The sequence below is a fragment of the Homarus americanus genome, unplaced genomic scaffold, assembly GCF_018991925.1.
Source record: "Homarus americanus isolate GMGI-L3 unplaced genomic scaffold, GMGI_Hamer_2.0 scaffold1974, whole genome shotgun sequence".
Taxonomy (NCBI): domain Eukaryota; kingdom Metazoa; phylum Arthropoda; class Malacostraca; order Decapoda; family Nephropidae; genus Homarus; species Homarus americanus.
This window is the reverse complement of record NW_024752601.1, coordinates 60,001-72,310: the sequence shown is the minus strand read 5'-3', so window position 1 is coordinate 72,310 and position 12,310 is coordinate 60,001. Positions and strand designations below refer to the sequence as shown.

The 12,310-nt window shown below is 45.2% G+C and overlaps 1 pseudogene; it reads left to right on the top strand.

Moving 5' to 3' along the window:
* The first annotated feature begins 202 nt into the window (after positions 1 to 202).
* Positions 203 to 12,310, top strand: part of LOC121855149 — a 40,272-nt pseudogene continuing 28,164 nt past the window's right edge.

Below are 12,310 nucleotides of genomic sequence, written 5' to 3'. Positions count from 1 at the left end.
GGTTAACTACGTTTGTCGATTACTATAAAACGATGTGTTCCATATGACGACACACACACAGACATACGGTTCCGTAATTGGAGTGGCTAGTGAACCTAACCCAATCCTAATCCCAACTCCAAACCCCCAATCCCAACCCCAACCCTTGTAATTGTGGTGATCATTCGGATTAGGGCATCGTTAGAACTGGGGCCCGTTAGAAATGGGGCCTGCCAGAATTGGGGCCCAGTTAGAACTGGGGCCCGTTGACCAGTCTGTTAGAACTGGGGCCCGTTAGAACTGGGGCCTGTTAGAACTGGGGCCCGTTAGAACTGGGGCCCAGAATTGGGGCCCGTTGTGAACTGGGGCCCGTTGTAGGCCCGTTAGAATTGGGGCCCATAAAACTGGGGCCCGTTAGAACTGGGGCCTGTTAGAACTGGGGCCCGTTAGAAATGGGGCCCGTGCTAGAAATGGGGCCCGTTAGACCTGGGTCCCTGTTAACTGGGGCCTGCTAGAAATCCGGGACCCCAGCAACTGGGGCCTGTTAGAACTGGGGCCCATAGAACTGGGGCCCGTTAGAACTGGGGCCCGTTAGAATTATGACCCACCTGCCAAGCTAACCTCCCACACAAATATACATCAGATATTTACGTTCATACATTCAAATCTATGTACGTTTATACCTACTCACACGTGTGTGCGTACTTATGTCAGGGTCAATCACGTAACGCAACAAGACATAGTGATTCCCCTTCTAGGTGGGACTCCAAGGAAGAAAGATCTATAAATAGATGATGAACAGATTTCCTCGATGGCAGACACCAGAGTAAAACAAATTCGAAGAGTGATATATATTAATCTCTTCCTTTCTCTTTTCCCTTCTTCTTCCTTCTCTCTTCCTTTCTTTCTTCCTCTCTTTCCTTTCTTCCTTCTTCTTTCTTTCCTTCTTTCTTCTTTCTTCTTTTTCGTCCTTTCTTTTATTCTTGTTGTTGTTGTTGTTGTTGTTGCTCTTCTTTCTTTCTTTCTTTCCTCTCTTTCTCCTCCTCCTCCTCCTTCATCGTCCTCCTCCTCCTCCTCTTCATCCTCCTCCTTCCCTCCTCCTCCTCCTCCCTCCTAACTCCTCATGTCAACACACTTCATATCACACACTCTCAGAGAGGCGTTGGAGAGACTTGAGGTGCTATTTCAATCCCTATGTGCCACCGTCCTTTGACCTACATGCTACCCATGACCTTTGACCTACATACCCATGACCTCCCCCCACCCCACACAGATGGCACTGGCACTTTACTACCTCAACACTATATAGGTGGGAGAATATAGCTGTGTTGGTTTAAGTGTTTTATATTAAATGTTTTGGAGGTTTTATAATAATGGCTTAAAATTATATTAGATTGGATATTTTTATTTTGAGGGGAGTCGTATATGATTTTGGTATATTTTGTTTTTATTATTTATGAAAATAAATCTTGTAAATTTATGTGAGGAAAAAATGGTTGATATGTTTCTCTCTGTGTAGTGTTGTAAGAAAGCTGGATTCCCCCTCTCTCCCTCCCTTTCCCTCCCTCTCCCTCCTCCCACCCCTCTTTCTTCCTCTCCCCTTCCTCCTAAACACTAAAACCTATTATTCTACTACACCTGTTTGATACTTTTCCTGGAATATAATACGATACAGGTGTTGGAAGGTGGGAGGGAGGGGGGGGAAGGGGGGAAGGTGGAGGAGGGAGAGAGGGAGGGAGGGGGGGGAAGGTGGAGGGAGGGAGGGAGGGGGGGAAGGTGGTAGGCAAGGGGAGTTTATATGGTTCCTGTATTACAGCGTGTTATAAATGGTACTCTCGAATACACCTTACTGACCAATTACAGGTGTAGGTGTGCTATTGTGAGAAGGTGTTTTAGTTCGGACACATTAGTTGGTATATGCTCATAGGATAGCGGGAATTCTAAAAGAGTATCTGTCTTTCTGTCTGTCTGTCTGTCTGCTTGTCTCTCTCTCTCTCTCTCTCTCTCTCTCTCTCTCTCTCTCTCTCTCTCTCTCTCTCTCTCTCTCTCTCTCTCTCTCTCTCTCTCTCTCTCTCTCTCCCCTATTCCGCTAAAATATAATCATTAATCATATATTTTCTCTGTTTCCAAGGACAAGAGCTACAACATGATCAGTCAACGTCCAGTCAAATGTAAACAAACTTACATTACAAGTACCCAACGATGCTAAGACTCTAGAGATGTTGTTTATGATTTTATAAGAAGTGAAAATATACATAAATAACCTTAGTGATTATTTGTAGAAGTGACACGTAAATAAAAAAAACATTGGAGGGGAAATTATGTTGTGCAGCAGTGGTTGATTTAGTCAAGGAGATGTCAATAAGTGCAGTGATAGTGTACAGTTGAAAGAGTGAAAAAAAATAGTGATGTAATAATATCCTGTGGAAGTGATTAGTGACGTGAGATAATGATGAGGGAATGAACAATGTGACCGAGGTAGAGGGAAGGTGTGAGGGTGAAAAGTAGCGTGACCTTAGACGGTGGTGAACCTTCTAACATGCGACTCTGGTAGGCAGTTACCCCTCCCTTTCTCTCTCTCTCGCTGTTCTCCTGTTGCCTCGATATCTCTACGCCCTCCCTGTCATTTCACACTCCTGATCTCGAGTATGACCTAAGGACTTTGCTATACGAGAGTCGATACGTGCCCAGGAGGGACTTACCCGGGTACATCTCACACGGACTAAACGGCTCACGCATAAACAAAGTCAGACAGTGGGACGCACTTTACATGGCCAGCGAGGAAGTTAGTGGCGACACAGGTGTAAAATTTGCTCGGTGGCCTCTACATGATGGTGCACGAACGCCATAATGATATAGTGTGTGTGGCCCCATTATGCCCCAGGGAGGTGTACAGGCGCTGGAGGCCATGTTATACACCTGGATTTCATTAATGACCAAGAAGACTTCATCCCAGGTGTAAAGCTTGGCGCTCACATTTCCGGATGACAGACAAGGACACCTACGGATTGAACAGGCTGCAGATTTTATAAAAGGTAAGTCCTGGTGTCCTTCTCTTACAAAGTTTCTTTATAATTTGAGCAACAAATCGAAAGTTTTAAGAGTTTCTGACCATAGTTTTCTTCTTCTTAAATTACCACCAAGAAGATTTTAGTCGCTCTCGTTAGTTTCAAACTGACTCTGCCCCCGCGTGGAACCAAAAATTGACATGCCAAAGTTTATGAGCTATACACACGCATACATACACACACACACACACACACACACACACACACACACACATACACACACCCGCACATAAATTTAACGAAAAATCTATAAAAATATCGACAAAACTAATATTATTATTATCATTATCACACATACATATATTGACAGGAAAAAGGTCAGGAAAAGGTCAGGAAAAAGGTCAGGGAAAAGGCAGAAAAGGTCATATATTATGTCAAATTATCCTCATTAAAACACCACTGGGGAATTAACTACCAAAGAGCTTTTTAACTGTGTGGCGATAAAATTAATTTGTCATCGAGTGATTAGGTTAAGTATGGGTTTTATTTAGAGCTTCAGTGATGTGATGAAAGGTGGATGAGTGATGGATGAATGGTGGGTGAATAATGGCTAATAGTGATTATCGATGGGTAAGGAAATGAGAATTGGGTAAATGGCAGATGGGTGAATGACGGATGGATGAATGACGGATGGATGAGTGAGAATTGGGGAAACATAGATGATTGATTTTTTCACTCTGTTTTTCCACCCATTTCCTCCACCCCATTTCCTCCACCTCTATTTCCTCCAATCTCTATTTCTCCACCCTATTTCTCCACCCTATTTCCACCCTATTTCTCCTCCACCCTCCCCATTTCCTCCAATCTCACTTCTCCGCCCTATTTCCTCCAATCTTCTATTTCCTCCACCCCATTTCCTCCACCCTATTTCCTCCACCCCATTTCCTCCACCCCATTTCCTCCACCCTCTATTTCCTCCACCCCATTTCTCCACCCTATTTCTCCACCCCATTTCCCGTACCCTATTTCCTCCACCCCATTTCTCCCATTTCCTCCACCCTATTTCCTCCAATCCTACTTCTCCAATCTCTATTTCCTCCACCCTATTTCTTTCTACCGTTCATCGCCACCCCAACCCCCAAGACGCTGATACCACGAATCCCATTACAAATTCTCTCTCAATGAAATTACCAGGAATCAGGTGAACTCCTCTGTAATGTTTTCGTCATTAGTGAAGGATCAGAAATGGTACTTTATGTTAATGTGGTTTTATGTTAATTGCTGCTGCTGCGGCTGTTGCTGTTGTTGTTGCTGTGGTGGTGGTGGTGGTGGTGGCGGTGGTGGTTGTTGCTGGGGGTGGTGTGGTGGTGGTTGTTGTTGTGGTGGTGGTGGTGGTGGTTGTTGTTGCTGTGGTGTAAGGTGTGTGGTTGTTATTATTACATATTATTATTACAATTGCCATTATTATTACATTATTATCACATAGTAGCAGTAGTAGTAGTAGCAGTAGTAGCAGTAGCACCCCTGCTGGGTCTCATAATTACCTTAACTAGTATTGTGAGATTAAGCAATTAAAAACATTGCTATTAATTAAGGAAATGTACATACTACTATTGTTTATGAACTGGTGATCGTTGCCTGCCTGTCTGTCTGTGTGTAAGATGAAGGGAGGGAGGAGAGAAGAGTAGGAATGGATGGAGAGAAGGAGGAAGGGAAGGAGAAGAGAGAGGGAGATAAAGGAGGGAAGAAGGGAAGGAAGGGAAGGGAAGAGAGTTTGGTATATTCACGTTCATACTGGGAGGGAATGTAGCAGTTATCGTGGTACACCAACAACAACAACAACCACCACCACCACCACCTCACAACAACCACACTCAACACCACCAACAACAACAACAACCACACCACCACCACCAATAAACAACCACCACCACCACACCACCACCAACAACAAACAACCACCACCACCAACAACAACAACCACCACCACCACCACCACCACCACCACCACAAACAACCACCACCCACCACCACAACAACAACAACAACAACCACCACCACCAACAACAACAACAACAACCACCACCACCACCACCACCCACCACCACAACAACCACCACCACCACCACAACAACAACAACAACAACAACCACCACCACCACCACCACACAACAACCACCACCACCAACAACAACAACAAATAACAACCACCAACACCACCAACAACAACAACCACCACCACCAACAACAACAACAACCACCACCACCACACAACAACCACCACCACCACCAACAACAAATAACAACCACCACCACCAACAACAACAACAACCACCACCACCACCACAAACAACCACACCACCACCACCACTACAACAAATAAATAAACTCACCATCACCAACAACAACAAACAACCACCATCACCAACAACCACAAATAAAACAAGCATTAATATTCATATAAAAAACAAAAATATAAAAGATACCAGAGACACCAGTGTAATATATATAACTATTAAATATCTCTCAAAGATAATTAGCTCGGCGTTAATTACCTGCATCATAGTACTCAGAAATGCTTATTATTTTGATGAGTACTAAGATCAATATACTATGCTGAACAAAGGTGTCCTCTCCCCTCACCCCGGAACCAAGGAAGAGAGAGAGAGAGAGAGAGAGAGAGAGAGAGAGCAGGAGAGAGAATGTGCAAGTGGGAAGCTGGAGATGAGGAGCTTGGCCTCTAAAGTAAAGTAAATATTGACTTAGCTCGGGTCATGTCAACAGATGAAACATTTAGCTGGGGTTGTTCTGTTCCTATCACCGAGAATAATTGAACTTGTCTCTCTTTAATATAGTGTTTATATTGGTTTATTTACGTCTCTATGGCGTCACTACTACTACCACTACTACTACTTTTAAAACGTGGCCTCCAGCCTCCCCACAGCCACCTTCGCCACCATTTATTTAATACCTTAATATTAAATATCCTAATACATAAGCAACCATCCTTATCTGCGTGTTAAATTAGTCGGTTTCAGATCGATGCGCATTCGGTGACTGTAGCCCCATGGTCGATATCTGCAGCAGTTGATTTGAGTAGGGGCAGAAGCTCTCGTTCCCTGAGGCAGAGCAAGCAAAGCCGACCGAAGGAGAGAGAAGGACAGTCGACATCTCATCCAGGCTGTGACATAACTTCTGGGCTGCTGCTTCTGTTCGGAGATCAGCTCATGAGTCTGGCGTGTAGAAACATCTTGGCGCTGGGGCCCATCCCACCAGAGGTTGTGAACACTAGCGGAGTGAAGCTGCCTTGATCGACATTTTTTAAATTCTCCCATATGCCTCTTCTTTTGTCGCTCTTTCGTTCCTCCTATGTGTAAGTATCAGAGCAGTTACGGTGACAAAATTCTGACGTCCACACCGGGCTTCGCTAGATGTGCGTTCGGTGAAGTCCTGTGTTGGAGGATCTCGCCATCCAGTGGAAGGAGGGTCGGTTCTACCATGACGTCCCGGCAGATTTCTTCAACATATTTGCTGTGAGATCCCTTTTTTACCTCGCCGCGCTCTCATGCATATATGAAGCCCTTCTGTAAAACCATGGCGTGATCGCTAATATAGGAATAGCCACACACGCATTGGGATGGTGAACTATCTACTGCCAACCGTACCTAGAGCAATGGCATCTGTAAATTCCTGTTTGTTAAGGCTGAAACTATTTGCCCTTATCGGTAACGTAGTTAACTACAGCTCCGGGAGGCGCCCACCTCCTGCGCCAGCTACTTTTTTGTCAAATTTTCTGGAACCCGCAGCCAGTTGCTGCAACATGTCATTTTGGCAGTGCTGCTGATCTGTTGCAATGGACCTACGGGATCTTATCATCCTGCTGGTGTCCACTTCCCTGCTGTATCTCTGGGCTATTATGTGATCAGTGAGGGCTGCCGAGCTTAAGTGAATTTGATGTTGTTCAGAGTCACACTTCCTCTGGATTAGTTAGTCCCATCCCTCCCAGTCTGGTGGAAGTGCAAGAAGTGTTCTTTCTACTGGGGTTAAGTGCCGTGGTGTTTCACTAGTTTGTCGAGCTTGACACTGATTGCTTCTTCCAAAGGTGGAGGAGGGTCGGATTCAGGGATGGTACGCACGTGTAGTTCCAACGATGCTTGACTCTGGCGTGTAATGCTGCAAAGGCCGCATGTAATTTTGTGTTAGCGCACTTCCGATAGAGCATGGATTTCTGCTAACCCACTCATTCACCTTTCCCTACGTACTCGGGTCTTGAAGTCCGTAGTGCCACCTACTGCGCCTAGATGTCTTTTTGGCCGTCCTTAGTTATTTTTGACCTCTCACTGCCGAAAACTCCACAGCCCGGATCATCATAATGATTCGGCTTCACGATGAGGAAGGATTTGCCGGCGTTTGGGTGGTACCCTATTTGTGGACCTCCTCAAGTGATGTTACCAGTGGTCCCACCACCTCTTTGATGTCCCCACTTTTCCTGCTCCTGTGAGGTCAATAGCATACAATTTGTTTGACCCCAGTTGTTTCTATACTTCTTTATTTCTTGTTGGAGCACTGATAGGCCTATTGCATACATTGCCATTAAAAATCGGGTCCTCTGTGCTGTTCCTCGGTCGACTGTAGGATGGTATCACCTCGTAGAGCCTTGTTGTTTGGCCATGTAGAGGTCTGGAAGGATTCCTGTACGAATTTTCAACATACATCGCAAAGCTAGGACATTCTGATCTTGATGTTGTGCAGTGCTGCCTTGCGGTTAAGCATGTTGGAATGCGTTTGAAGCATCCACCAGGAGAACGGCCTCACAATCACGCTGCCTGGGGCCGACAATCTCATGGCGTGAATGGCCGCCTCCCTCCAGCCTGGTGTGTGGCTAAGCACACACACCTCCTCAGGTTCCCCGCCGCTGCCCTGACATCATCCTTTACCACCTCCATTATACACCCTTCCGATGATCCGCCTCAGCACTTCCCCCCACCCCTATAGGTCTGCATCCTGGTTTCCTTTTCCAGAGGAATAAGGCGGCAGGCCGTCAGAGCCTGGAGGTGATGGCAGCAAGAGGATGCAAGCTTTCTGCAAGGGGTGGCAATGGCAGTGCGGAGATCAAGCTTGCTAAGCAGGCCAAACTTGTTTGTGCTGAGGATGACCGCAACCGCTCTGTATCCAGACCTGAGGCCGGCCTCCTCGAGTCTTCAGTGCCTTTTTCCTACACCACTTCCTGTTATTTTCTCGAACAGGACAGCGTTTGGTGGGATATAGGCACCCTGGAGCCTGATGCCTCATCTTCGCTTGCAGGGGATGTTTCTTTCAATAGTTTTAATGTCGCTCTGTTTATTGGCATCACTCCACACCGGAGGATTCATGTGTGAGAGATCCACCGCGAGACACTTTTCCTACTTTCTCCTACGCCTCTTCCTCTTCCCCTTCCTCTTCCTCCTCCTCCTCATCTTCTTCCTACGTATATGAAGCAAGCATTTTTGCTACCCTCCTTCCTCCCTCTCCTTCCTTCTCCTCCTCCCTTCCTTTCCTCCCTCCCTCCCTCCCTCTCCCTCCCTCCCCCTCCTTCCCTCTTCTTCCCTTCTCCCTCCCTCCTCCTTCTTCCTCCCTCCTCCCTCCTTTCCTTCCTCCCCCTCTTCCTTCCCCTCCTTCCCTCCCTCCCTCCTTTTCCTTCCTCCATCCCTCTTTTCCTTCCCTCCCTCCTTCCTCTTTCCCCTCCCTCCTTCTTCCTCTTCCTCCCTCCCTCCCTCCCTCCTTCTTTCCTTTTCCTCCTCCCTTCTTTCCTCCCCTCCTCCTTCCTTCCCTCCCTCCCCCTCTCTCCCCTCTCCCTCCCTCCCTCCCTCCTTCCTTCCTTCCCTTCTTCCCTCCCTCCCTCCTTTCCCTCCTCCTCTCCCTTTCCCTCCTCCCTCCTTTCCTTCCTTCCCCCTCCCTTCTCCTCCTTCCCTCCCTCCCTCCTCCTTCCTTCCTTCCTCCCTCCCTCCCTCCCTCCTTCCCTCCCTCCTTCCCTCCCTCCCTCTCCCTCCTCTTCCTTTGCTCTCTTCCTTCCTCCCCCTCCCTCCTCTTCCTTTTCCTCTCCTTCCCTCCCTCCCTCCTCTTTCCTCCCCTCTTCCTTCCCCTCCTTCTCCCTCCCCTTCCCTCCCTCCCTCCCCTCCTCTTCTCCTTCCCCCTCCCTCCTTCTCCTTCCTTCCTCCTCCCTCCCCTCCTCCCTCCTTCCCTCCCTCCTCTTTCCTTCCCTCCCTCCTCTCTTTCTCCTCCCTCCTCCCTTCTTCCCTCCCTCCCCCTCTCCCTCCTTCCTCCCTCATTTCCTCCCTCCCTCCTCCTTTCCTTCCTTTTCCCTCCCTCTTTCTCCTTCCTCCCTCCTCCTTCCTTCCCTCCTCCTTCCTCCCTCCTCCCTTTCCTTCTTCCTCCTCTTTCCTTTCCCTCCCTCCCTCCTTCTTCCTTCCTTCCCTCCCTCCTTCCCTCCTCCCCCTCCTTCCTCCCTCTTCCTTCCTCCCTCCCTCCTCCCTCCCTCTTCCTTCCCTCCCTCCCTCCTTCCTTCCCTCCCCTCCTTCCCTCCCTCTCCCTCCCTCTCTTCCTTCCCTCCTCCCTCCTTCCTCTTCCTTCCTCCTTCCTTCCCTCCCCTTCCCTCCCATCTCATCTCCCAATTAATATTCATCAATCTCTCAATGGATTTCTCTATATATTTCTCACCTTTTGGATATATTAGATTAGGTTAGGTTAGGTTAGGTTAGGTTAGGTTAGGTTATTTCAAAGATTAGGTGATTCAGAAAGCTAATGGCCTGTTATACATAGTTCTCTCGTTATAATTACACCTTAGTTACCTGACGTCATCATCACCTACCTGTTATGTGTAATGTGTAATGCTAGTGTCATAATTACAGTACAGTGTTATGTAATTATGTACCAGGTGTATTACAGTCATGTATAGGATCTGCTCATACTTACAGTCACGTATGTGTGTGTGTGTGTGTGTGTGTGTGTGTGTTACAGTGAATTAAATATATGCACACGTATGATTATTGTTGACTATGTATATTCAACAATATACATACATATATGCTTCATGGACGTACAGTCATGTAAAGGCGTACATATATACACAAGAATATACACACATACGCAAGAACAAGTCTGGCATATTCCAAGTATACTCATAAGATTAATATATATCCCCAGGTATACTCCCTAGGCCAGCATATCCCCAGGTATGCTACTCACCTGCCGACAGTTATGTGAAGGCGTCGAGGTTCCAACGGGAAAATTGTCAATTTCCTTCCCTCTTAGCTGGTGATTTATACTAGATGAGCCAATTTTCCCTACCACACTTTTTCCCCTTCATTTACGGATTTTTTTGCCTTTCTCTCTTTTATTTTCCCCATATTTAGGGATTTTTTTACTTACCTTACTTTTTTTATTCCCCACATTTAGGGATTTTTACTTAGTCTACTTAAGAGCCTTTAAATAATTACCTTAAAAATAAATCAGCTCCAATATTTTAACACAAACACCATTCACAGGTTAAACAATTTAACATAAAACCCTTTTGAGAAGTTAAAACCGAGTTACTATGTTGTTAACCTTCTAACAACCACAAGAAAGAATTATTAACTGGATAATTACACCTTAATGACGTCTGGTAATTACTTCTCATGAACCTTAATGGGAGAATAATTGGGTATATTAAGGGGTCTAATGACTTAAGAGGAGATGGACAAGAGAGTTTAATATTTAATGACTGTGTACACGGGATGAATATAGGTTAGGTTAGGTTAGGTTAGGAGGGTTAGGTTAGGGAGGAGGGGGGGGAGGAGGAAGGCAGGGAGGGAGGAGAGGGGTAGTGTAGTGTAGAGCTCTAACACACCTTATAAAACCTCTAACTCACCTCAATACCTTAATTAACATAACTAATTTAATCGATTTTTCCTCTATATAATAAAAACAAAATTCGAGTATTTTATTTTATTTTTTAATTTATGAATTTTAAGCAACAATTTAATACGTAGCTAAGTCAGACCCCACCACAACTCCCTCATTCCCCCATCCCCACCCTCATCCCCCTCCCTCTAATCCAGTGGTTCTCAACCTTGTTTGCACCATGCACCCCTTTCACCATATGTCAGGATGTCATTCCCCCTCCTTTCCAAGATTGTCTGCCTCAAAGTGCATTCCAAATAATATGCATATAATACTGAAAATCCTTTATTTTTTCCATATTAGTACATATACATTTACAATTTTACATGGATTATTTTATAGTGAGTTTTACAAATTAAATGCCAATTGAAAATGTTGATGGATTTATAAAACTTGAATAAAAGTAAAATAGTTTTTTTATTTATAATGAATTACTTAACAGACCAAACTGAAGCATAATGCAATAAACAAAAAGTTCAATAGAATACCAGGATATTGTAAATTTGTAATTAATTTTATTCAGATGAAGATTACAGTCAATGAGAAACCTGTGATTGTTTTTCTTCTTAATTCTGGGATACGCGGAGGAGTGCTTGAAGGGGCACAACGCAGGTCATTTTCTACCTCAAATCTACTACGTTGCTTCGTTTTTAATTTGCAACAGAGTTTAAAAGCTGACTCACAAAGATATGTCGACACAAACGGAAGCAATGCACGGATAGCTCTTTCTGCCACTTTTGTTAGGAATCGCAGATCAAGGGCCAAAATTCTGTGATTGATTTCTCATCGAACCTCTTGCTCCCGAATCAGTTCCCCCTGTTGGTTGAGAACCCCTGCTCTAATCCATGCAGCCGTAACACGCACTAAACCTACGCATTATACGCCAATAACGGCCGATAAAACAGAGGGTAAAATTGGGTAGTAAGAGTGAATTGGTTCTTAATCACCATGTAATTAAGTACTGTGAAAGTGTGAAATTGAGACCCACCCCTCTCTCTCTTTCTCTCTCACTTTCTCACTTTCTCTCTGTCTCTCTCTCTCTTCTTATCTCCCTATCTCACCGACAGCTTCTCCCTCCTTATCTCAAAAGATCTCAACAAATTTACATATTTTTTTTAGAAGAGGAAAGAAAGACGTTTATCTCTCTCTCATGCATCACAACACAGAGAAAATATTGGAACCATTGAAGTCTCTCTCGTGTATAATGACGACACAAAACTTTTGATTATCCAGTGAAGTTATGGCAGGGGGGGGTGCGTTAGTCTGCTTGATACATGCTCTTCCTTATTCCTTTCTTGGTGTTTTATCTACGTGAGGGAGTTTTTTTCCTAGGTAGAGTTTGTTTTTATCTACGTGAGTTTTTTTACGTAGGTGATTTGTTTATCTATGTGATGGAGTTTTTC